Raw genomic sequence first — 26,965 nt, 5'->3', positions numbered from 1 at the left:
GTGGGGCTGGATGAAGGTGATAAGCAAAGGTATATTACCTCTAACTTCCCAATTATGGGTGGAAATAGGGGAGTGGAAAATTTATATGACACACCAAGTATCCTTGGTGAGCAGCTCCAAACATCACATTCTGTTTGTGGCCTCTCTCATTCTGGTCTGAGGGCCTGTGGTATTTTCCTGCCTAAAATGCTGAAGCAAACGCCCATGCTAACAATTTCCACCACTCTAGGTAATTGCCAATTATCTCCATAATCGTTAGGAAAGTCTGAAAATATTTTCCAAAACCAAGTTAACTTTAATTAACTTGTATTTTAAAAAAATACATCAGAGTTCCTGTTCTGGCAAAGGCTGACTAATTAAGCTTTACAGACACACCCCTTGCTGAGAACAATTAGAAAAGTTGGACAAATTATTATTTTTAAAACACCAATTTGAAGGCATAGAAGAGTTACCAAAGCAGTGAGAATTTGCTGATCCAAGATCTGAAAGAAAAGAGAAGCCAAAAAAGGTGAGCCTGGTGTTTGGGGAAACTTTACCCTGAAGGTAATTGCTGACTCTGTAAACAAAAACAGCACGGAAAAGCTGAAAAGAGCTTTCAGCAATCTCCCAGTCAGGAATGTCAAGAAAAAAAATTGTAGTAAAGAGCCTGAAAAGGAGGAAGGGCCCTGGTAAACACCCAGGCTTCGGACTGGGACCAAGAAGCACTTCACCCTTGGAGTAAGGATGAACTGGAAATAGACCAGTCCTCAGAAGGACTGAAGCCCAGCTTTGAATTTCTCAGACATTTATTAGATAAAGGTATTCATCCTATAGGCCATCTGCTTGACAAAAACAAAGTTTTCTCCCTCTCTCTGGAGGGAGTTCTAGATTTACCATAAAGCTACATCAAACTTACAATAAATGTACACAGAAGTAGATTGATAACAAGAATCGAGTCCAGAAATAGACCCAGACTTATACAGTCAATTGATTATCAACTAAGACACCAAATAAGATCAATGGGGAAATGAAAGTCTATTTAACAAATTATGCTGAAACTGGATATCTCGTGGAATGGTAATTCTGATCCTTACTGCACTCCATACACAAAAATTAATTCAAGATGGATCACAGACCTAAATGTAAAAGTTAGAATGATAAAGCTCTAGAAGAAAATCTTTGTAACCATGGAATAGGCAAAGCTTTTTTAGGCATAACATAAAATGTACTAAACATAAAAGTAAAAATTGAAATACTGGACTTCAAGAAAATTAAAATATTTTCCCATCAAAAGGAAGCATTTTGAAAATTAATAAGCAAGCAACAGACTGAGAAAAAATATTCCAATATACATATGTGGCAAAGACTTGTGTCTATAACATATGAAGAACTCCTACAGAAGAATTCTGGGAAGATGGTAAAGGAGCATAAGGAAACTACCTCCCCACCTAGACAACAATTGTGCTGACAGAATCTGTCTAATGCAACTATTTAGGAACTTTAGAGTCTATTGAAGGCTTCCAACTTCTAGAGGAAGGCTTAGACAGTAAATTGTGGTTAATTTGGCTTTTAGCATAGTATCAGCTACCTGTGGCAGGCAGCTGTGTGCGTGTTTGTGGAGGGAGCTTGCACACAGCTTTCAGGAATGAGGCTGGGCAAAAAGTATCCCATCCTCCAAATATTGGGATGCGTGCTCTGATTGCTGATTGTTGCTTCTGGTCACAGAGGTGTAGACAAAGAGGCAGGTGGCCAATATTGTTGCACCTCCCCACATTGTTGGAAGCCCCTCTCTCTCCAGTTAAAGTAACTTCCATGCAATTTAAGGAGTTAGCATCCTTTTCCCCCTAATTTTTCTTTTTCCCTTTTTGGGAGCCGGACATTAAAGAGTAGGACATTCAAAAACAACTGCATAAGGAAAAATTAGAAATTGACTATGCATGCCCACAGAAAGGCTTAGAAAAGGACTGAGAAGACCTTAAGTTTACACGTCAGGCTGATCCTGGGCAAAGAGACAGCCTACAACAATTAAAAACAAAACAAAATAGTAACGATGACAAAAACAGCAAACCCTGGGGTAGAGGAAGAATCAGATTTCCAGAGATACCACGTTATTAAATGCAAATGTCTGATTTAAGAAAAATCACAAGGCACACAAAGAAATACGAAAATATGGCTATTCAAAAGAAAAAAAACTCAACAGAAACTGTTCCTAAAAACGACCTGATGGCAGATATACTAGGCAAAGACTTTAAAAGAACCATCTTAAAGATGCTTGAAGAACTAAGGGAAAATGTGGGTAAAGTGAAAAAAATGATGTATGAGCAAAATAGAAATGTCCATACAGAGACAGAAAACCTAAGATGAAATCAAAAAGAAATTCTGGAGCTGAAAAGTACAATAATGGAAAAAAGTTTGTAATTCTAGTTTTTGTTTTCTAGATTATTTGAGACATTTAAAAAATAATTGTTAGTCTAAAAGATAGTATTATTGTAAATTTGCACTGAAACTTCATTTTTTGTTTTCTACATAATTTCAGATACTGATTAATTTAAAAGAATTACTAGTTTATGCTTTTGGGTACACAATGTATAAAGACATAATTTTGTGATGTCAACAATCAAGAGGAGTGGGATGGAGGTGTAAAGGGGCAGAGTGTTTGTATGTTATTGAAATTAAGCTGGTACAAATTTAAATTAGAGAGTTATAACTTTAGGATGTTAAATGTAATCTCCATGATAGCTACAAAAAACCAGCTATAGAATATACCCAAAAATAATGAGAAAGGAATGTAAATATTTCACTATAAAAATATCAACTAAATACAAAAGGAGACAGTAATGGAGACAGGAAATGAGGGACAAAAAAGCAACAAGCCATACAGAAAACAAATAGCAAAATGACAGCATTAAGTCTTTCCTTATCAGTAAGTACTTGAAATGTAAATGAATTAAACTCTCCAATAAAAGTACAGAGACTGGTAGAATGGATAAAATCATATGATCCAACTATATGCCATGTACAAGAGACTCATGCTAGATCCAAATAGACAAAAAGATTGAAGGTGAAAAGATGAGAAAAGGTATTCCATGCACAGGGACTTCCCTGGTGGTCCAGTGGTTAAGACTCTGTGCTTCCACTGCAGGGGAAGTGGGTTTGATCTCTGGTCAGGGAACTAAGATCCCACATGCCACACAGTGTGGCCAAAAAAAAAAAAGGTACTCCATGCAAACAGTAACCAAAAAAGAGCAGGAGTGGCTATACTAATATCAGACAAAATAGACTTTAAAACAAAAACGGTTACAAGAGACAAGGATGACATTATATATTAATAAAAGCTTTAGTACAGCAAGAAGATACAAGTTATAAGCATTTACTCACCTAATAACAGATCATCAAAATATATGAAGCAAAACCTGACAGAATTGAAGGGAGAAATGGACATAAAAATAATAGCTGAAGACTTTAATATACCACACTCAATAATGGATAAAACAACCAGACAGGAGATAAATAAGGAAATAGAAGACTTAATGCTAAGCCAATTAGATCTAACAGACATATACAGAATACTCTATCCAAAAACAAAAGCATAGATATTCTTCTCAAGTGCACATGGGACATTTTCCAGGAGAGTCCATATGTTAGGTCACAAATTAAGTCTCAAGAGATTTAAAAAGATAGATATCTTACAAAGTATATTCTCCAACCACAACAGGATAAAGTTAGAAATAATAACACAAGTAAAACTGGAAAATTAACAAATTTTTGGAAATTAAACAACACACTTAAACAATGAATGGATCAAAGAAGAAATCACCAGGGAAATTATAAAATATTTAGAGAATGAAAACAAAAATGCAACATACAAAAACTTATGGGATGCAATGAAAGCAGGGATGATGGGGAAATGTATAGCTATAAACACTTACATCAAAAATCAAAAAAGATCTCAAATCACAATTTAACTTTACATGTAAAAAACTAGAAAAAGAAGAACAAACTAAACTCAAAGCTAGCAGGAGGAAATAGATAGTAAAGAGTATAGCAGAGATAAATGAAATAGAAAACAGACAAGATAGAGACAATCAGTGAAAACAAAAGTTAGTTCTTCCAAAATATCAACAAAACTGACAAACTTTTAGCTAGAGAGACTAAGAAAAAAGAAGGAAAGACTCAACTTATTAAAATCAGAAATGAAAGTGGGGCTATTACTATCAATCCTACAGAAATAAAAAGATTTTAAGAGAGTACTATGAACAATTTTACACCAACAAATTGAATAACCTAGATGAAATGGACAAACTCCTAGAAACACAAAATCTACAAAGAGTAAATCACAAAGAAATAGTAAATCTGAATAGACTTATAACTAGTAAGTAGATTGAATCAGTAATAAGAAGTCTCCCAGAAACAAAAGCCCTGGACCTGACAGCTTCACTGGTGAAATCTACTAAACATTTAAGAATACCAATCCTTCTCAAACCTTTCCAAAACATCGAAGAGGAGGAAATACGTCCTGACTCATAGTGCCAGACAAAGACCCTACAAGAAAAGAAAACTACAGACCAATATATCTTATGAACACTGATGCAAAAATCCTCACCAAAATACTAGCAACTGAATTCAGCAGTATATTAAAAGGATTATATGCCATGACAAAGTGGGAGTTATTTCTGGAATGCAAGGATTGTTCAATATACAAAAATCAATGTTTTACACCATATTAACAGAATGAAGGGGAAAAAACCCAAAACTCATGATCACCTCAATTGATACAGAAAAAGCATTTGATAAAACTCAACACCGTTTTATGATAAAAATACTCAAAAAGCTAGGACTAGAAGGAGACTGCCTCAACACAATAACAGCCATGTATGAAAAACCCACAGCAAACATCATACTCAATGGTGAAACAATGAAAGCTATTCCTCTAAGATCAGAAACAAGATAAGGATGCCCACTTTCACCACTTCTATTGAATGTAGTACTGGAAATTCTAGCTAGAACCATAGGCAAGAAAAAGAAATAGTTATCCAAAGTGGAAAGGAAGAAGTTAAATTATCTCTACCTGCAGAAGACATAATCTTATATGTAGAACACCCTAAGGATTCTACACAAAAGAACTGTTAGGGGGACTTCCCTGGTGGTCCAGTGGTAAAGAATCCACCTTCCAATGCAGGGAATGCAGGTTTGATCCTTGGTCGGGGAACTAAGATCCCACATGTCACGGGGCAACTAAGCCCATGTGCCACAACTATTGAGCTCACACGCCTCAATGAGAGAACCCAGGTGCTGCAAACTACAGAACCCACATGCTCTGGAGCCTTCACGCCACAACTAGAGAGAGAAAACCCGCATGCCACAACTCAAGAGAAGTCCGTGTGCTGCAACTAGAGAGAAGCCTGAGTGCCACAACGAAGAGACTGCACACTGTAACGAGAAAAGATCCAACATACCTCAACGAAGATCCCGTGTGCCACAACTAAAGACCTGATGCAGCCAAAAAAAAAAAAAAAAGGAAAATAAATAAATATTTAAAAAAAGAACTGTTAGAACTAATACATGATTCAGCAAAGTAGAAAGATAAAAAATCAACACACAAAACTAAGTTGCATTTCTAGACACTAAAAATGAATAATCTGAAAAAGAAATTACAAAAACAATTCCATTTACAATAGCATCAAGAAGAATAAATAGCATCAAAAAGAATACTCACTTGTGCAAAGAAAACTACAAAACATTGCTGAAAGAAATTAAATAAATGGCAACACATCCCATGTTCATGGATTGGAAGACTTTATATTGCTAAGATGTCAATACTACCCAAAGCACTCTACTGATTCAATGCAGTTCCTATCAAAATCCCAAAAACATTTTTTGCAGAAATAAAAAAAGCATCCTAAAACTCATATGGATTATCAAGAGACTCAAATAGCCAAAACAATCTTGAAAAAGAAGAAAAAAGCTGGAGGACCCATACTTGCTAACTTCAAAACTTACTATAAAGATACAGTAATCAAAACAGTGTGGTACTGGCACAAAGATGGACATATAAAACAATGATAGAATAGAGAGCTCAGAAATATACCTTCACATATATGATATTTGATTTTTGACAATGGTGTCAAGACCATTCCATGGGGAAATAGTCTTTTCAACAAATGGTGCTGGGAAAACTGGATATCCACAATGCAAAAGAATGAAGTTGGACCTTTCCGAACACCATATACAAAAATTAACTAAAACTGAATCAAAGACTAACTGTGAAGACCTAAAACTATAAAACTCTTAGAAGAAAGCAGGGAAAAAAGCTTCATGGTATTGGATTTGGTAATGATTTCTTGGATATGACACGAAAAATATAGGCAACAAGAGAAAAAACAGACAAAATGGACTTCATAAAATTAAAAGATTTTGTGTATCAAAAGCCAATATCAACAGAGTAATAAGGCAACCTGCAGAATGGGAGAAAATATTTGCAAATCATATGTCTATTAAAAGATTAATATCTAGAATATAGGGAGAACTCCTAAAACTCAACAACAACAACAACAAATTAAAAAATGGGCAACAGATTTGAATAGTCATTTCCTCAAAGAAGATATATAAATGGGCAATAAGCACATGAAAAGGTGCTCACCACTAATCATTAGGGAAATAAAAATCAAAACTATAGTGAGATAGTTCACACCCATTAGGATGGCTACTATTAAAAACAGAAAATAACAAGTGCTGGAAAGAATGTGGGTAAATTGGAACACTGTGCACTATTGGTGGGAATGTAAAATGGTACAGCCACTGTGTAAAACAGTGTGGTGGTTCCTCAAAAAATTAAAAATAGAATTTCCATAGGATTCAACAATTTCACTTGTGAACATGTACCCAAAAGAAGTGAAGGTAGAGTCTCAAAGAGGTATTTGTACTCCATAGCAGCATTGTTCACAACAGCTAAATTATGGAGGCAACCCAAGTGTTCATCAACAGATTAATGGATAAGTTAAAGGTGATATATACATAAAAATGAATTATTTGACATTTAAAAGGAAGGAAATTCTGATCTAAGCTACAACATGGATGAACCTTGAGGACATTATGTTCAGTGAAATAAGCCAGTCACAAAAAGACAAATATTGTATAATTCCACGTATATGAGGTACTGAGAGTAGTCAAAACCACAGAGACAGAAGTAGGATGATGGTTGCCAGGGGTTTGGATGAGGTGCAATGTGGAGTTATCATTTAATGGGTATAGAGTTTCACTGTTTACAAGATGAAAAGATTTATGGAGATGGATATTGGAAATGGTTTCACAGCATTATGAATGTATTTAACATCATTGAACTATATACTTAAAAATGGATAAGCTGGTAAATCTTTTTAAAAATATATTTATTAATTTTATTTATTTATTTTCTTTATTTTTTTGGCTGTGTTGGGTCTTAGTTGCAGCACGTGGAATCTTTGTTGAGGCATGTGGGATCCTTTCGGTGTGGCATGTGGGCTCTTTGTTGCGGCACACGGGCTTCTCTCTAGTTGTGGCATGCAGGTTTTTCTCTCTTTAGTTGTGGCACGCAGACTCCAGGGCACGTGGGTTCTGTAGTTGTGGCATGCGGGCTCCAGGGTGCATAGGCTCTGTAGTTTGTAGCATGTAGGCTGTCTCAAGATATGCGAGTTCATTAGTTGTGGCATGCAGGCTTAGTTGTCCCGCAGCACATGGGATCTTAGTTCCCTGACCAAGGATCAAACCTGCACCCCATGCATTGGAAGGCAGATTCTTTACCACTGGAACACTGGGGAAGTCCCAAGCTGGTAAATCTTATGTTATATGTATTTTACCACAAAAAAATTAGGGGGAGGGACTTCCCTGGTGGCTCAGTGGTTAAGAATCCTCCTGCCAATGCAGGGGACATGGGTTCAATCCCTGTTCCTGGAAGATCCCACATGCTGTGGAGCAACTAAGCCCATTCACCACAACTACTGAGCCTGCATGCCACAACTACTGAAGCCTGCTCACCTAGAGCCCGTGCTCTGCAACAAGAGAAGCCACTGCAGGGAGAAGCCCATGCACGGTAACAAAGAGTAGCCCCCACTTGCCACAACTAGAGAAAGCCCGTGCACAGCAACGAAGACCCAATGCAGCCAAAAAAAAAAAAAAAAAAAAAAAAAAATTAGGGGGATAAAAGGAAATTAGTGGTTGCCTAGGGCTGGAAGTAGCAGAAGTAGGAATAACTGCAGATGGATATGAGGAAACTTTTTGGTGATAGAAAAGTTCTAATGGTTGCACAATTATTTAAATTTGGTGAAAATCATTGAATCACTTATAATTGGTGAATTCCATAGTATGTAAATTATATCTCAATTTAAAAAAAGAATTACGTGGAGATACAAGATGATGAGATATATAGAAAAGAGTGTAAGAGACATATGGGACATACTAAAAGGTTGTAATGCTAGTAGGTTAGAAGTGAGATAATGGGGCAAAAGCACTATTTGAGAATATTGAGTATTTTCTAAAGTTTTTATCTTTATATTTTTGATATCTTTATCCAGACACAGATTCAAGAAATATCCCAAGGCCTAAGCAGAATAAATTTACACCAAGGCTAATTATAGTAAATCTGTTAAAAACCAAAGACCAAGAGAAAAATCTTAAAATTAGAATGAGAAAAAACTCAATTTACTTGCAAAAGACCAAAACTAAGACTGACAGCTGACTTCTCAAGGAAACAGAAGCCAGAAAACAATGCGAAAATATCTTCAAAATGAAATAAAATGACTGTCAAGTTAGAATTCTACACTCAGCAAAATGATTTTTGAGAAATGAAGATGGAAATACAGTTTCAGAAAAAGAAAAACTGCAAAATTTGTCACCAGTAGACTCACACTAAAACAAACGCTAAAGGGCTTCCCTGGTGGTGCAGTGGTTGAGAGTGCACCTGCCGATGCAGGGGACATGGGTTTGTGCCCCAGTCCTGGAAGATCCCACATGCCGCGGAGCGGCTGGGCCTGTGAGCCATGGCCGCTGAGCCTGTGCATCCGGAGCCTGTGCTCCGCAACAGGAGAGGCCACAACAGTGAGAGGCCCGCGTACTGCAAAAAAAAAAAAAAAAAAAAAAAAGAAACGCTAAAAAGGTATTTTTCAGGTGGAAGGAAAAAGGAAAAGCACAAAACTGAGAAGAAAAATACAGAGCAACATAAAGTTAAAGACAATGGGTAAATTTAATACTGATTGTATAAAACAATGGCAATGACAATAACAAAATACAAATAAAATTTATATAAAACTATATTTGAAGTATAAATTTTAAAATATATAATTAAAATATATGGCCCTGAGAACACAAAAGGGGTGTATGTGTGTGTGTGTGTGTGTGTTGGATAATTGAACTTAAAGTGTTTTTAGATCCTTACATTGTCTGGGAGATAGAAAAGTTCCTATTTGATTCATGATACTCATAGGGTACTGTAGGGTACTCATTTAAAAAAAGAATAAAAACCTGCTAGGGTGGGGTGGTGGTCCATACAACTGGGCCCCACAGGACACTTCCTACATAAAGACACTCCATTAAGAACACGAGATGTAGCTGATTTACCTAATACATAGAAACAAACACAGAGAATTGGGCAAAATGAGAAAACAAAAGAATATTTTCCAAACAAAAGAACAAGACAAACCTCAGAAAAGAAAATGGAGTAAAATGGAGATAAAGTGACCTTCCAGATAAAGAATTCAAAGTAACGATATAAAGATGCTCATTGAACTTAGGAAAAGAATGGAGGAACACAATGAGAACTTCAACAGGAAGAGAAAATATAAAGAAGAACCAATCAGAGCTGAAGAATACAATAACTGAAACGAAAATCATACTAGAGGGAACCAACAGCAGATTAGATTATGCAGAAGAATGGATCAGTGATCTGGATGACAGGGTAGTGGAAATCACCCAACAGACCAGCAGAAAGAAAAAAGAAACAACAACAACAAAAAATGAGGATAGTTTAAGGGACCTCTAGGACAACATCAAGCATACTAACATTCACATTATAGGGGTCGCAGAAGGAGAAGCAAGAGAGAAAGGGACAGGAAACCTATTTGAAGAGATAATGGCTGAAAACTTCCTGACATTGCAAAGAAAACAAACACCCAACTCCAGGAATCACAAAGAGTCCCAAACAATGACCCCAAAGAGAAACACACCAAGACACATTATAACTAAAATGTCAAAAGTAAAAGATAAAGAGAGAATTAAAAGCAGCAAGAGAAAAACAACTAGTTAAATACAAGGGAGTCCCCATAAGCCTACCAGGTGACTTTTCAGCAGAAACTTTACAGGCCAGAGGGAGTAGCAAACATATTCAAAGTGCTGAAAGGAAAAAACTTACAACCAGCAATACTCTACTTGGCAAGGTTATCATTCAGAATTGATGGAGAGACAAAGAGCTTCCCAGACAAGCAAAAGTAAAGGAGTTTATCACCACTAAACTGAACTTATAAGAAATATTAAAGGGACTTCTTTAAACAGAAAAGAAAGGTCATAACTAGAAATACGAAAATTATGAAAGAAAAAAATCTCACCAATAAAGGCAAACATATAGTAAATGTCGTGGATCAACAACCTGCATAGCTAGTATGAAGGCTAAAAGACAAAACTAGTAAAATCATATATATCTACAATAATTAGTAAAGGTATACACACAAAAAGATGTAAAATATGAAGTTAAAAACATAAAGTGTCAGGGGGAGATGTTAAAATGTAGTGTTTTTAGAGTGCACTCAAACTTAAGTGACCATCAACCTAAAATAGACTGCTAAATACATAGGTTGTTATATAAGAACCTCATGGTAACCATGAGCCAAAAACCAATGAAGAACACACAAAATATAAAGAGAAAGAAATATAAATGTAACACTAAAGAAAGGAATCAAATCATAAGGGGAGAGAGCAAGAGAAAAAGAAAGGAATAGAGATCAATAAAAATTACCAGAAAACAATTTAAAAAATGGCAATAAGTATATACCTATCAATAATTAATTTAAATGTAAATGGACTATACGTTCCACTCAAAAGACACAGGGTGGCTGAATGGATAAAAAAACAACCGCCACAAAAAAAAAAAAAAACCGCCACATATATGCTGCCTAGAAGAGACTCACTTCAGATCTAAAGACACACACACTAAAAGTGAGGGGACAGAAAAATATATTCCATGCAAATGGAAACAAAAAAGAAAGCTTGGGTAGCAATATTTATAACAGGCAAAATAGACTTTAAAACAAAGACTGTAACAAGAGATAAAGAAGGGCATTACATAATGATAAAGGAATCACTCCAAAAAGAAGATATAGCACTTGTAAATATATATGCACCAACATAGGAGCACCTAAATACATAAAGCAAATATTAGCAGACATAAAGGAAGGAATTGACAGGAATTCAATAATGGTAGGGGACTTTAACACCCCACTTACATCAGAGGATAGATCATCCAGAAAGAAAAACAGTAAGGAAACTTTGGCCTTAAACTACACTTTATACCAATGAACCTAGTAGATATATAAAGAATATTCCATCCAAAAACTGCAGAACACACATTCTTTTCAAATGCACATGAAACATACTCCAGGATAGATCACATGTTAGGCCACAAAACAAGTCTCAATAAATTAAGGAAGACTGAAATCCTATCAACCATCATTTCTTTTCTTTTCTTTTTTTTTTTTGGCGGTACGCGGGCCTCTCACTGTTGTGGCCTCTCCCGTTGAGGAGCACAGGCTCCGGACGCGCAGGCTCAGTGACCATGGCTCACGGGCCTAGCCGCTCCGTAGCACATGGGATCTTCCCAGACCGGGGCACGAACCCGTGTCCCCTGCATCGGCAGGCAGACTCTCAACAACTGCGCCACCAGGGAAGCCCTCAATCATCATTCCTGACCACAACAGTATGTGACTAGAAATCGATTACAAGAAAAAAAACTAGAAGAAACACAAACACATGGAGTCTAAACAACATGGTACTAAACAGCCAATGGATCACTGAAGAAATCGAAGAGAACAAAAACGCTGCAGACAAATAATAATGGAAACGCAATACTGCAAAATCTATGGAACACAGCAAAGGCAGTTCAAAGTGGGAAGTTTATAGTGATACATGCCCATGTCAGGAAACAAGAAAAATCTCAAATAAACAATCTAACCTTACACCTAAAAGAACAATAAAAAGAACAACCCCACCACCACCAAAGTTAGTAGAAGGAAGGAAATAATAAAGATCATAGTGGAAATAAATGAAATAGAGGCAAAAACTAGAAAAGATTAATGAAACTAAGAGCTAGTTCTTTGAAAAGTTAAACAAAATTGATAAATCTTTAGTCAGAATCATCAAGAAAAAAAAGAGAATGGGCTCAAATAAGTAAATAAATCAGAAATGAAAGAGGATAATTTACAACTGACATCACAGAAGTACAAAGGATCATAAGAGATTACTATGAACAATTATATGACAACAAATTGGACAACCTAGAAGTAATGGATAAATTCCTAGAAACATATCTTCCCAAGACTGAATCAGAAGAAACAGAAAATCTGAACAGACATTACTAGCAATTAAATTGATTCAGTAATAAAAAAACTTCCAACAAACAAAATAACACACAGCTTCACAGGTGAATTCTACCAAGCATTTAAAGAAGAGTTAATACCTATCTTTCTCAAACTATTCCAAAATTGATGAGGAAGGAATGCTGCTAAACTCATCCTATAAGGTCAGCATTACCCTGATACCAAAACCAGACAAAACATCACAAAAAAGGGAAATTACAGGTCATATCCCTGATGAATATAGGTGCAAAAACACTCAACAAAATGCAGGAAAACTGAATTCAACCATACATTAAAAGGATCATACACCATTATCTAGTGGAATTTATCCCAGAAGAGCAAGGATGGTTTGATATCTGCAAATCAATCAATGTGCTACACCACATTAACAAAACAAAAGATAAAAATCATATGATCCTCTTAAAAATGGAGAAAACCTTCTGACAAAATTCAACATCCATATATTATAAAAATTCTCAACAAAGTGGATATAGAGGGAACATACCTCAACATAATAAAGGCCATATATGACAAACCCATAGCTAACATCATACTCAATGGTGAAAAGCAGAAATCATTTCCTCTAAGATCAGGAACAAGACAAAGATGCCCACTCTTGTCACTTTTATTCAACCACACTATTGGAGTTTCTAGCCACAGCAATCAGATAAGAATAAGGAATAAAGGACATCCAAATTGGAAAGGAAGAAGTAAAACTGTCACTGTTTTCATATGACATGATACTATATATAGGAAACCCTAAAGACTCCACCAAAAATTGCTAGCACTAATAAATAAATTCAGTAAAGTTGCAGGATACAAAATTAATACACAGAGATCTGTTGAGTTTCTACACACTAATAACTATCTATCAGAAAGAGAAATTAAGAAAACAATCCCATTTATGGTTTCATCAAAAAGAATAAAATACTTAGGAATAAATTTAACCAAGCAGGTGAAAGACCTGTATTCTGAAATCTATAAGACACTGAGGGAGGAAATTGAAGACAACACAAATAAATGGAAAGATACACCATGCTCATGAATTTGAATAATTAATTGTTAAAATATCCATACTACCCAAAGTGATCTACAGATTCAATGCAATCCTTATCAAAATACCAATGGAATTTTTCATAGAACTAGAACAAATAATTCTAAAATTTGTATGAATCATGAAAGATCCTGAATAGCCAAAGCAATCTGAGAAAGAAGAACGAAGCTGGAGGTATCAAGGTCCCTGATTTCAGACTATACTACAAAGCTATAGCAATCAAAACACTATGGTACTGGCACAAAAACAGATACATATATCAATGGTAGAGAATAGAGAGCCCAGAAATAAATCCATACTTATATGGTCAATTAATCTATGACAAAGGAGGCAAGAATATACAATGGGGAAAAGACAGCTTCTTCAATAAATGGTGTTGGAAAACTGGACAGCTACACGCAAAAGAATCAAACTGGACCATTTTCTTACACCATATACAAAAATAAATTCAAAATGGATTAAAGGCTTACCTGAAATCATAAACCTCCTAGAAGAAAACACAGGTAGTGAACTCTTTGACACTGGTCTTAGTAATACTTTTCTTGGATCTGTTTCCTCAGGCAAGGAGAACAAAAGCAAAAATAAACAAATGAGACTACAACAAACTAATAAGCTTTTGCACTGCAAAGGAAACTTTCAACAAAGCAAAAAGGCAGCCTACTGAATGGGAGAAGATATTTGCAAACAGTATATCTGATAAGGGGTTAATATTCAAAATATACAAAAGACTCATACCACTCAAAAAAGAAAAAACAATTAAAATATGGTCAGAGGACCTGAATAGACATTTTTCCAAAGAAGACATACAGATGACCAACAGATACATGAAAAGATGCTCAACATCACTAATCATCAAGGAAATGGAAATCAAAACTGATGAAATACCTCTCACCTGTCAGAATCACTATCATCAAAAAGACAACGGGGGGACTTTCAAGATGACGGAGGAGTAAGACGTGAAGATCACTTTCCTCCCCAAAAATACATCAAAAATACATCTGTATGTGGAACAACTCCTACAGAACACCTACTGAACGCTGGCAGAAGACATCAGATTTCACAAAAGGCAAGAAAATCCCCATGTACTTGGGTAGGGCAAAAGAAAAAAGAAAAAACAGACAAAATAGGGATGGGACCTGCACCTCTGGGAGGGAGCTGTGAAGAAGGAAAAGTTTTCACACACTAGGAAGACCCTTCACTGGTGGAGACAGAGGGTGGGCGGGAGGGGAAGCTTCGGAGCCACAGAGGAGAGCACAGCAACAGGGGTGCAGAGGGCAAAGCGAAGAGATTCCCCCACAGAGGATTGGTGCCGACCAGCACTCACCAGCCTGAGAGGCTTGTCTGCTCACCCACCAGGGCGGCTGGTGGCTGGGAGCTGAGGCTCGGGCTTCAGAGGTCATATCCCAGGGAGAGAACTGGGATTGGCTGTGTGAACACAGCCTGAAGGGGGCTAGTGGGCCACTGCTAGCTGGGAGGGAGTCCGGGAAAATGTCTGGACCTGCCTAAGAGGCAAATGACCATTGTTTCGGGGTGCACGAGGGGAGGGGATTCCTTCCCTGTCTGCCCACAGAAGGCAGAGCACCACCTAAATGAGCTCCAGAGATGGGTGCAAGCCATGCCTATCAGCTTGGACCCCAGAGACGGGCATGAAAGGCTAATGCTGCTGCTGCAGCCACCAAGAATCCTGTGTGCAAGCACAGGTCACTCTCCACAGCCCCCCAGGAGCCTGTGCAGCTCGCCACTGCCAGGGTTCCATGATCCAGGGACAAGTTCTCTGGGAGAACACACGGTGCACCTTAGGTTGTTGCAACATCACGCTGGCCTCTGCCACTGCAGGCTTGCCCCGCATTCCAATTATAACTACTGTACCCCTCCCTCTCCCTGGCCTGAGTGAGCCAGAGCCCCCTAGTCAGCTGCTCCTTTAACCCTGTCCTGTCTGGGTGGGAACAGATGCCTGAGAGTGACCTACACACAGAGGTGGAGCCAAAACCAAAGCTGAACCCCAAGAGCTGTGTGAACAAAGAAGAGAAAAGGAAATCTCTCCCAGCAGCCTCAGGAGCAGCAGGTTAAATCCCCACAATCAACTTGATGTACCCTGCATTTGTGGAATAACTGAATAGACAACGAATCACCACAAAATTGAGGTGGTGGACTTTGGGAGCAATTGAAGTCTTGGGGTCTGCTGTCTATGACTGATTTGTTTCTGACTTTTATGTTTATCTTAGTATAGTTTTTAGCACTTGTTATCATTGGTGGATTTGTTTATTGGTTTGGTTGCTCTCTTCTTTTATTATTATTTTTTATTTTAATAATTTTTTTTCTTTCTTTTTTTTTTTCCCTTTCCTTCTGAGCCGTGTGGCTAACAGGGTATTGGTGCTCCAGCCTGGTGTCAGGCCTGAGCCTCTGAGGAGGGAGAGCTGAGTTCAGGACATTGGACCACCAGAGACTTCCCAGCCCCACATAATATCAATCTGTGAGAGCTCTCCCAGAGACCTCTATCTCAACACTAAGACCCAGCTCCACCCAACGGCCAGCAAGCCCTGGTGCTGGTCGCCCAGTGCCAATCAACTAGCAAGACAAGAGCACAACCCCAACCATTAGCAGAGAGCTGGCTAAAATCATACTAAGTTCACAGACACCCCAAAACACATCACCAGACGTGGCCCTGCCCACCAAAAAGACAAGATCCAGCCCCACCCACTAGAACACAGGCACCAGTCCCCTCCACCAAGAAACCTACACAACACACTGGACCAACCTCACCCACTGGGGGCAGACACCAAAAACAACGGGAACGGCAAACCTGCAGTCTGCAAAAAGGAGACCCCAAACACAGTAAGTTAAACAAAATGAGACAATAGAGAAATATGCAGCAGATGAAGGAGCAAGGTAAAAACCCACCAGACCAAACAAATGAAGAGGAAATAGGCAGCCTACCTGAAAAATAATTCAGAGTAATAATAGTAAACATGATCCAAAATCTTGGAAATAGAATGGAGAAAACACAAGAAACATTTAACAAGGACCTAGAAGAACTAAAGAGCAAACAAACAATGATGAACAAAACAATAAATGAAATTTAAAATTCTCTAGAAGGAATCAATAGCAGAATAACTGAGGCAGAAGAATGGAAAAGTGACCTGAAGATAAAATAGCGGAAATAACTGCTGTGGAGCAGAATAAAGAAAAAAGAATGAAAAGAATTGAGGACAGTCTCAGAGACCTCTGGGACAATATTAAATGCACCAACATCTGAATTATAGGGGTCCTAGAAGAAGAAGAGAAAAAGAAAGGGTCTGAGAAAATATTTGAGGAGATTATAGTTGAAAACTTCCCTAACGTGGGAAAGGAAATAGTCAATCAAGTCCAGGAAGCGCAGAGAGTCCCATACAGGATAAATCCAAGGAGAAGCATGCCAAGACACACATTAATCAAACTATCAAAAATTAAATACAAAGAAAAAGTATTAAAAGCAGCAAGGGAAAAGCAACAAATAATATACAAGAGAATCCCCATAAGGTTAATAGCTGATCTTTCAGCAGAAACTCTGCAAGCCAGAAGGGAGTGGCAGGACATATTTAAAGTGATGAAAGGGAAGAACCTACAACCAAGATTACTCTACCCAGCAAGGATCTCATTCAGATTCGACAGAGAAATTAAAACCTTTACAGACAAGCAAAAGTTAAGAGAATTCAGCACTACCAAACCAGCTTTACAATAAATACTAAAGGAACTTCTCTAGGCAGGAAACACAAGAGAAGGAAAAGACCTACAAAAACAAACACAAAACAATTAAGAAAATGGTAATAGGAACATACATATCAATAATTACCTAAATGTAAATGGATTAAATGCTCCAACCAAAAGACTGGCTGAATGGATACAAAAGTAAGACCTGTATATGTGTTGTCTACAAGAGACCCACTTCAGACCTAGGGACACATAGAGACTGAAAGTGAAGGGGTGGAAAAAGATATTCTATGCAGGGCTTCCCTGGTGGCACAGTGGTTGAGAGTCCGCCTGCCGATGCAGGGGACATGGGTTTGTGTCCCGGTCCGGGAAGATCCCACACGCCACGGAGCAGCTAGGCCTGTGAGCCATGGCTGCTGAGCCTGTGCGTCTGGAGCCTGTGCTCCACAATGGGAGAGGCCACAGCAGTGAAAGGCCTACGTAACGCAAAAAAAAAAAAAAAAAAAAGATATTCTATGCAAATGGAAATCAAAAGAATGCTGGAGTAGCAATTCTCATATCAGACAAAATAGACTTTAAAATACAGACTATTACAAGAGACAAAGAAGGACACTACATAATGAGCAAGGGATCAATCCAAGAAGAAGATATAACAATTGTAAATATTTATGCACCCAACATAGGAGCACCTCAATACATAAGGTAAATGTTAACAGCCATAAAAGGGGAAATTGACAGGAACACAATAATAGTAGGGGACTTTAACATCCCACTTTCACCAATGGACAGATCACCCAAAATGAAAATAAATAAGGAAACACAAACTTTAAATGACACATTAGACAAGATGGACTTCATTGATATTTATAGGACATTCCATCCAAAAACAACAGAATACACTGTCTTCTCAAGTGCTCATGGAACATTCTCCAGGATAGATCATATCTTGGGTCACAAATCAAGCCTTGGTAAATTTAAGAACACTGAAATCATATTAAGTATCTTTTCCAACCACAACGCTATGAGAATAGATATCAATTACAGGAAAAAAACTGTAAAAAATACAAACACATGGAGGCTAAACAATACACTACTAAATAACCAAGATATCATTGAAGAAATCAAAGAGGAAATCAACAAATACCTAGAAACAAATGACAATGAAAACATGATGACCCAAAACCTACGGGATGCAGCAAAAGCAGTTCTAAGAAGGGAAGTTTATAGCTATACAAGCCTACCTCAAGAAATAGGAAATATCTCAAATAAACAACCTAACCTTACACCTAAAACAATTAGAGAAAGAAGAACCAACAAACCCCAAAGTTAGCAGGAGGAAAGAAATCATAACGATCAGATCAGAAAGAAGTGAAAAAGAAATGAAGGAAACAATAGCGAAGATCAATAAAATTAAAAGGTGGTGCTTTGAGAAGATAAACAAAATTGATAAACCATTAGCCAGACTCAACAAGAAAAAAAGGAAGAAGATTCAAATCAACAGAATTAGAAACGAAAAAGAAGTAACAACTAACACTGCAGAAATAAAAGGATCATGAGAGATTACTGCAAGCAACTATATGACAATAAAATGGACAACCTGGATGAAATAGACAAATTCTTAGAAAAGCACAACCTGCCAAGACTGAACAAGGAAGAAATAGAAAATATAAATAGACCAATCACAAGCACTGAAATTGAAACTGTGATTAAAATCTTCTAACAAACAAAAGCCCAGGACCAGATGGCTTCACAGGTGAATTCTATCAAACATTTAGAGAAGCGCTAACACCGACCTTCTCAAACTCTTGCAAACTATAGCAGGAGGAACACTCCCAAACTCATTCTACGAGGCCACCATCACCCTGATACCAAAACCAGATAAAGTTGTCACAAAAAAAGAAAATTACATGCCAATATCACTGATGGACATGGATGCAAAAATCCTGAATAAAATACTAGCAAACAGAATCCAACAGCACATTAAAAGGATCATACACCATGATCAGGTGGGGTTTATCCCAGGAATGAAAGAATTCTTCAATATACACAAATCAATCAATGTGATACACCATATTAACAAACTGAAGGATAAAAACCATATGACAATCTCAATAGATGCAGAAAAAGCTTTCGACAAAATTCAATACCCATTCATGACAAAAACTCTCCAGAAAGTAGGCATAGAGGGAACCTACCTCAACACAATAAAGGCCATATATGACAAACCCACTGCAAACATCATTCTCAATGGTGAAAAACTGAAACCATTTCCTCTAAGATCAAGAAGAAGACAAGGTTGCCCACTCTCACCACTGTTATTCAACATAGTTTTGGAAGTTGTAGCCATGGCAATCAGAGAAGGAAAAGAAGAAGTAAAGCTGTCACTCTTTACAGATGACATGATACTATACATAGAGAATCCTAAAGATGCTACCAGAAAACTACTAGAGCTAATCAATGAATCTGGTAAAGTAGCAGGATACAAAATTAATGCACAGAAATCTCTTACATTCCTATACACTAATGATGAAAAATCTGAGAGAGAAATTAAGGAAACACTCTCATTTACCACTGCAACACAAAGAATGAAATACCTAGGAATAAACCTACCTAAGGAAACAAAGACCTGTATAAAGAAAACTATAAGACACTGATGAAAGAAATTAAAGATGATACAAAAAGGTGGAGAGATATACCATGTTCTTGGATTGGAAGAATCAACATTGTGAAAATGACTATACACCAAAGTCAATCTACAGATTCAATGCAATCCCCATCAAACTACCAATGGCATTTTCCACAGAACCAGAACAAAAAATTTCACAATTTGTATGGAAACACAAAAGACCCCAAAAAGGCAAAGCAACCTTAAGAAAGAAAAACGGAGCTGGAAGAATCAGGCTCCCTGACTTTAGACTATACTACAAAGCTACAGTAATCAAGACAGTATGGTACTGGCAGTAAAACAGAAATATAGATCAATGGAACAGGACAGAAAGCCCAGAGATAAACCCATGCACATATGGTCAGCTTCTCTTTGATAAAGGAGACAAGAATACACAGTGGAGAAAAGACAGTCTCTTCAATAAGTGGTGCTGGGAAAACTGGACAGCTACATGTAAAAGAATGAAATTAGAACACTTCCTAACACTGTATACAAAAGTAAACTCAAAATGGATTAAAGACCTAAACCTAAGGCCAGACACTATCAAACTCTTAGAGGAAAACATAGGCAGAGCACTCTATCACATAAATCATAGCAAGATCCTTTTTGATCCACCTTCTAGAGAAATGGAAATAAAAACAAAAATAAACAAATGGGATCTAATGAAACTTAAAGCCTTTTGCAGATCAAAGGAAACTATAAACAAGAGGAAAAGACAACACTCAGATTGGGAGAAAATATTTGCAAACAAAGCAACTGACAAAGGATTAATCTCCAAAATATACAAGCAGCTCATGCAGCTCAATATCAAAAAAACAAACAACCCAATCCAAAAATGGGCAGAAGACCTAAATAGACATTTCTCCAAAGAAGATATACCGATTGCCAACAAACACATGCAAGGATGCTCAACATCACTAATCATTAGAGAAATGCAAATCAAAACTACAATGAGGTATCACCTCACACTAGTCAGAATGGCCATCATCAAAAAAAATCTACAAACAATAAATGCTGGAGAGGGTGTGGAGAAAAGGGAACCCTCTTGCACTGTTGGTGGGAATGTAAATTGATACAGCCACTATGGAGAACAGTATGCAGGTTCCTTAAAAAACTAAAAATAGAACTACTATATGATCCAGCAATCCCACTACTGGGCATACACGCTGAGAAAATCATAATTCAAAAAGAGACATGTACCACAATGGTCAGTGCAGCACTGTTTACAATAGTCAGGACATGGAAGCAACCTAAGTGTCCCTTGACAGATGAATGGATAAAGAAGGTGTACCACACATATACAATGGAATATTACTCAGCCATAAAAAGAAACGAAATTGAACTATTTGTAATGAGGTGGATGGACCTAGAGTCTGTCATGCAGAGTGAAGTAAGGCAGAAAGAGAAAAACAAATACCGTATGCTAACACATATATATGGAATCTAAAAAAAAAAATGTTTCTGATGAACCTAGTGGCAGGACAGGAATAAAGATGCAGATGTAGAGAATGGACTTGAGGACATGGGGAGGGGGAAGGGTAAACTGGGACAAAGTGAGAGAGTAGCATTGATATATACACTACAAAATGTAAAATAGCTAGTGGTAAGAAGCTGCATAGCACAGGGAGATCAGCTCGGTGCTCTGTGACCACCTAGAGGGGTGGGATAGGGAGGGTGGGAGGCAGATGCAAGAGGAAGGAGATATGGGGATATATGTAGACATTTAGCTGATTCACTTTGTTATACAGAAGAAACTAACACAACATTGTAAAGCAATTATATTCCAATAAAGATGTTAAAAAAAATAAAGCAAAAAAAGACAACAGATAACAATAATTGGTGAGGATGTTGAGAAAAGTGAACCTTTGTGGACTGTTAGTGCAAATATCAATTGGTACAGCCACTATGGGAAATAGTATGGAGGTCCCTCGAAAAATTAAAAATAGAACTACCATATGATCTAGCAATTCCACTTCTGGGTGGAAAACAAAAGGAAACGAACCCACTAAATTGAAACTCGTGTGAATAATATATGTTCAGTACAATAATGTTCATTGCAGCAATACTTACGACAGCCAAGCTGTGGAAGCATTCTAAATATCCACTGATATATGAATGGATAAAGAATATGTGGTATATATACACAATGGAATATCATGAACTATAAACAAGAATGAAATCTCGCCATTTGCCACAACATGCCACAACTTACGCTAAGTGAAATAAGTTGGAATGAAAAAGACAAATACCATATGTTTTCACTTACGTGTGGAATCTTAAAAAACAAAACAAACAAAACAAAACAGAAATAGACATAGATACAGAGAACAAACTGTATCAGAAAACAGAGAACAAACTGATTGCCAGAGGGGACAGGTATAGGGTGTTGGGTGAAATAGGTGAAGGAGATTAAGAGGGACAAAATTCCAGTTATAAAATAAATAAGTCACAAGATGTAATATACAGTATAAGAAATATAGTCAATAATACTGTAATATCTTTGTACGGTGACAGATGGTTATTAGACCTATCATGATGATCATTTCATAATGTATTTAAATGTCAAATCACTATGTTGTACACCTGAAACTAACATAATATTGTATGTCAACTATACTTCAATAAATAAATAAATAAAATTTATGTGGAAATGCAGAAGTTCAAGAATAGCCAAGACCTCTTGGGGAAGACCAGAAACATGAAAAACTTATTCTATTATGTATTAAGTCTCATTATAGTAGCTACAGTATTTGACACAGCATGGAATTGGCACAAAGACGAACTAATAGATAGATAGAAAAAGAATGGACATCCCAGAACCAGATTCACATATATTGGTAAATTATAAAAGGAATTGACAGTCTTTTCAGTACACGATCCTGGGTCAACTGGATATCCATATGGAAGAAAAAAAGGAGACATGACCTTATAGCATATCTTAAAATCAATTCCAGGTGGACAACGTTGTCAGACTACATTGCCACTAGCTATATTTAATTAAATTAATTAAAGGAAATAAAATTTAAAATTCAGTGCAACAGACATACTGGCCACATTTCAAGTACTCAATAGCTGCATCATATTGGCTGTCATATTGGACAGCACAGATAGAGAATAGTTCCATCATTGCAGAAAGTTCTATTGGAGAGCACTATTCTAAAAGAAATTATAGGAGAATATCTTTATGACTTAAGTAGGAAAAAATTTCTTAAACAGAAGTTTTAAAAAAGATGCTAACCATAAAAGAAAAGCTTGAAAAATCCAATTCAATTAATTTTAATTTAAATTAGGAACTCCTTTTCAACAAATAACACTAGAAAGACTATAATGCAAGCCACAGAATAGAATAAGAGCCAGGTTTAGGGTGAGGCAAGTGAGGTGCTAAGCTTGGACACAATTTTTAAAGGGGCACCAAAAAAACCCCTCAGTAATCAAAACAAATAAGACATTATGCAATATTTTTAAAAAGCAGAGTTAATTTTTAAAAATCCATGATGAGCAAAATGTCATAATTTTAAATAAAGATAGGTATCAGTATTTCTGAGTTTTCCTTTGCCTCAGGCTCCAATATGATTTGACAGCATTGTGGGAAATGATATTTGCAACATGTACACAACAATGTCCATAATATTTAAAGAACACTTATAGATCAATAAAAATGTCAGACAACCCGACAGAAGAATAGGTTCAAGACCTGAAAGTTATTTCACAAAACAGTATATCCAAATGTCCGATAAATATGTTAAAACGTGCTCAACTTCATTAGTCATCAAGGAAATATAAATTAAAATAAAAAAGCATTCCACTACTCTCCCACCAAAATGGCTAAATGTAAAAGACAGACAATACCAAGTGTTGAGGAGAAATCTCAGACATGGCTGGTGGGAGTGTAAAATGATGCAACTAATTTGGAAAAATGGCAGTATCTCTTAAAGCAGAACTCACACGTCCCATAATTCAGCAGTTCCATTTCTAGATATACCCAATAGAAATGCATTCATATGTTCAGCAAAAAACTGTTCATAAATGTTCCTAATAGAACTGTTCATAATAGTCCCCAACTGGAAACAACCTAAATGTCCATCAATAAGGCAATGGATAAATAAATTGCGGTATATAAATTCATGAAATATTATAGAGCAATGAAAATAAAATATTACTACATGTAGGAATTCCCTAGCGGTCCAGTGGTTAGCACTCTACCCTTTCACTGCAGGGGGCAAAGAGTTCAATCCCTGGTCGGGGAACTAAGATCCCACAAGCCGCGTGGTGCAGCCAAAAAACAACAACAAAAAAACCAACCAAACAAACAAAAAAACCCAAAAAAACCCCAAAATATTACTACATGCAATAACATAACTGAATCTTACAAACATAATATTAAGCAAAGGAAGTCACACATCAAAGTATATACACACATACATAAACCCTCAAACAGGCAAAACTTGATTATGGTGTTAGAAGTCAGGTTAGTGGTTGCCCTTGGGAAGAAAGGGACTTAAAGAGGGCATGAGGGGGTTCTGGGTACTGGTAATGTCCTATTTCTAGATCTAGGTTTAGGTTTCCTGGGTGTGTTTATGTGGTGAAAATTCGTCAAGTTGAAGGTTTTTTTGTCTAATAGAAACAGAAAAACTTTCAATAACAACTTTACTTAAAAGAAAATAAAAGTGTGTCCAGACCATTCAGGATCCCAGTGAAGAGGGAGATCAAGATTTTAAAAATTAAGTAATCAAATGACAAAGTCAGCTGTCACAACTGTCTCCCTCTGACCCCACTCCCTCTCCCCTAGCTAAGGCAGATACTTTCAGCTTTCATCTTATCCACAAGTAGGGGAAGCTGGTCTTTGTCTTCCCATTTTATGCACGGAAAGATGGCTGCCCTGAGCGGGTCAATGACTAGATTAAGGCCTCACAGGCTGTTAGAAGTAGATGCAGGACTAGAAACTGGTCTCCTAATTCCTATTCCTGAGCTTTGTGCACCAGGGCCTGCTGCTCCTGTGAATCAGGTCACCTGACCACACCGAAGCTCTAATCCGTGAATGCCTTCACTAGGGTCCAGTGAATTTTTCTCTGCGTCCCTAACTTACAGTGATGCTAAGGATGGGGATGGCCTCCTAATTTATTTCACAGTTGAACTAACTTAAAGCAGATACCTAGTCAGTCATCACTGTATACGCTTCTCTGGAAGCAAATGTCAAAGGGTGCAACTACAGGACACAAGGAGGCAATTTTAAATGACCACTTTTCCCTCTTCTAAAAGTCCAATTACTGACTGTATTGAATGAGGCCTGATGGCACTTGAGAGCAGAACAAACCAAGGAAAGAGTGAAACACATGGGATACTGTCTGCAGTGACTATTTCTAAACAAATGAAAGAGTCACACTTCTCATCTTTTAAATAAGATTTAAATTGTGGTTTTAGAATGTTTTGAATTTAGTACTTTTGCTCCAAGCTGATTCTTCTTAAAAACACCTGAATATAAAGAAAGAATCTGTAAGCACGGGTTTCGGGAACAGATGTAGACAGAACTGGTGTCTGTCTAGCAGGCAATTTGTGGCTGTGTCCTACCTGTGCGCAGGCCATGAGAAGGGCTTATGGACCTCTCCCCCACTGCAATGCCCCCATTCGTCTTCTTTTTTCTCAAGAGAGCTGCCTTTTGAGCAAATGCAGACCTCTAGGAGATCTAAGGACTACTTTGGCCCCAAGACCCAGCTGCATAGGTATTCAAATTGGATACAGACTTTAGTTTTACAGTTCTTTCCAATTTTCTCCCCAAAATCTGAATAAATGTTCCCTACCCAACTGAAGTCAGTTTTCTCTCAAGCCATGATCTATGTCTTTGTGCACATTCTCCCTGAACTATATTCTTTCTTATGTCAATCAAAGATGACGCTCTGCTACCCTCCACCATCCCCCAACCCCAACACATACACCGACATCTGATCTTTTTGGTTTCTATTTTCTATTTCTCTTCTGTAATAGCTCTTCTCTCTTTTTGACTAGTGTCCTGGCTCTTTTGTCCAACTTTGAACACTTGGGCTCCTTTGCTTCCTCCTGCTGGACTGTAACTGCATCTTTGCTAGAATGCTTACCCATATGTAGAAGTGCTTGGAAGAGAGAAAGATTCATGGCGTAACCGAAAGATGGCAAGTTTTATGTTATTTTAACTTTTGATAATCCTTCAGACTGTCTTGAAGAACCAGAAATAGCCCTTTCCCAGATTGCATTCCAACCCCGAGCCACTTACACAAAATGAGGCTTACTGCACTAGACAGTAAAACCGCCAATTAAAATAATTGTCTTGAATTGCGTTATATATTTCCTTATATCCTTGAATATTCTCAGGGCTCCAAAGCAATTGAATCTGGTATGTGGTTTCCTAGACCCACAAGTCTATTTTTCAAAGCCTCAACCTAAGAGAGACTGAAACCAGACACTTCAACCACAATTTACTTCTTTTGAGGTAAAGATTGGTCTCCTTTCTACATCTGTCTGACAGGATGTTTGGGTGACCAAATCAAAAGGCTATAATGATCCCTCCATTCCTGCTAATTACCTTTGCATGGGGCCATCCTGCTGAGGGTCATGCCCAGAATGAAGCCATCAGTGTCAGTGCCCCGATCCTTAATGAGATCCCTGTGGTTTAAGCAGAGCAGATGCAGACACATGCCCTACCTTCAACATGAGTGAGAGTCTTTTCCTGCATTTTCAGAGCAGTTTGACCAAAGGAACTATTGTAACTTCATGCTTCCAGCGTATGGTTCCATTTCTCCCTGGATTTGTTCTTCATATTATCTGTGTTGTCGGTTCATTGCAACATGGCTGCTCCCTCCACGAAGGTTCTTCTTTCCTACACGTACGTCAATAGAGCTCTGCATTTTGGTACAGTGAAAGGCACAAACCTGCAGGCTTCTCTTCTCTGGTACTATATCAGGTAACTGTACACAAGGCGTGGGCAAGGGCCGGCTGCGTTTACAATAA

General features: G+C 37.4%; 1 protein-coding gene across 1 annotated transcript in view; it reads right to left on the bottom strand.

The window, feature by feature from the left end:
* Nucleotides 1-26,699, bottom strand: part of ASIP (agouti signaling protein) — a gene marked incomplete at its 3' end in the record, with an annotated part of 90,267 nt that extends 63,568 nt beyond the window's left edge. Inside the window, exons 1-3 of the mRNA XM_082671391.1 lie at nt 26,660-26,699; nt 5,436-5,469; nt 3,358-3,392 (exon numbers count right to left, since the gene is read on the bottom strand). The remainder of the gene's footprint in view (nt 1-3,357; nt 3,393-5,435; nt 5,470-26,659) is intronic.
* Nucleotides 26,700-26,965: the final 266 nt, after the last annotated feature.

Source organism: Grampus griseus (assembly GCF_964374135.1).
Source record: "Grampus griseus genome assembly, chromosome: 14".
NCBI lineage: Eukaryota > Metazoa > Chordata > Mammalia > Artiodactyla > Delphinidae > Grampus > Grampus griseus.
The sequence above is the reverse complement of the archived record's forward strand: the minus strand, read 5'-3'. Positions and strand labels throughout refer to the sequence as shown.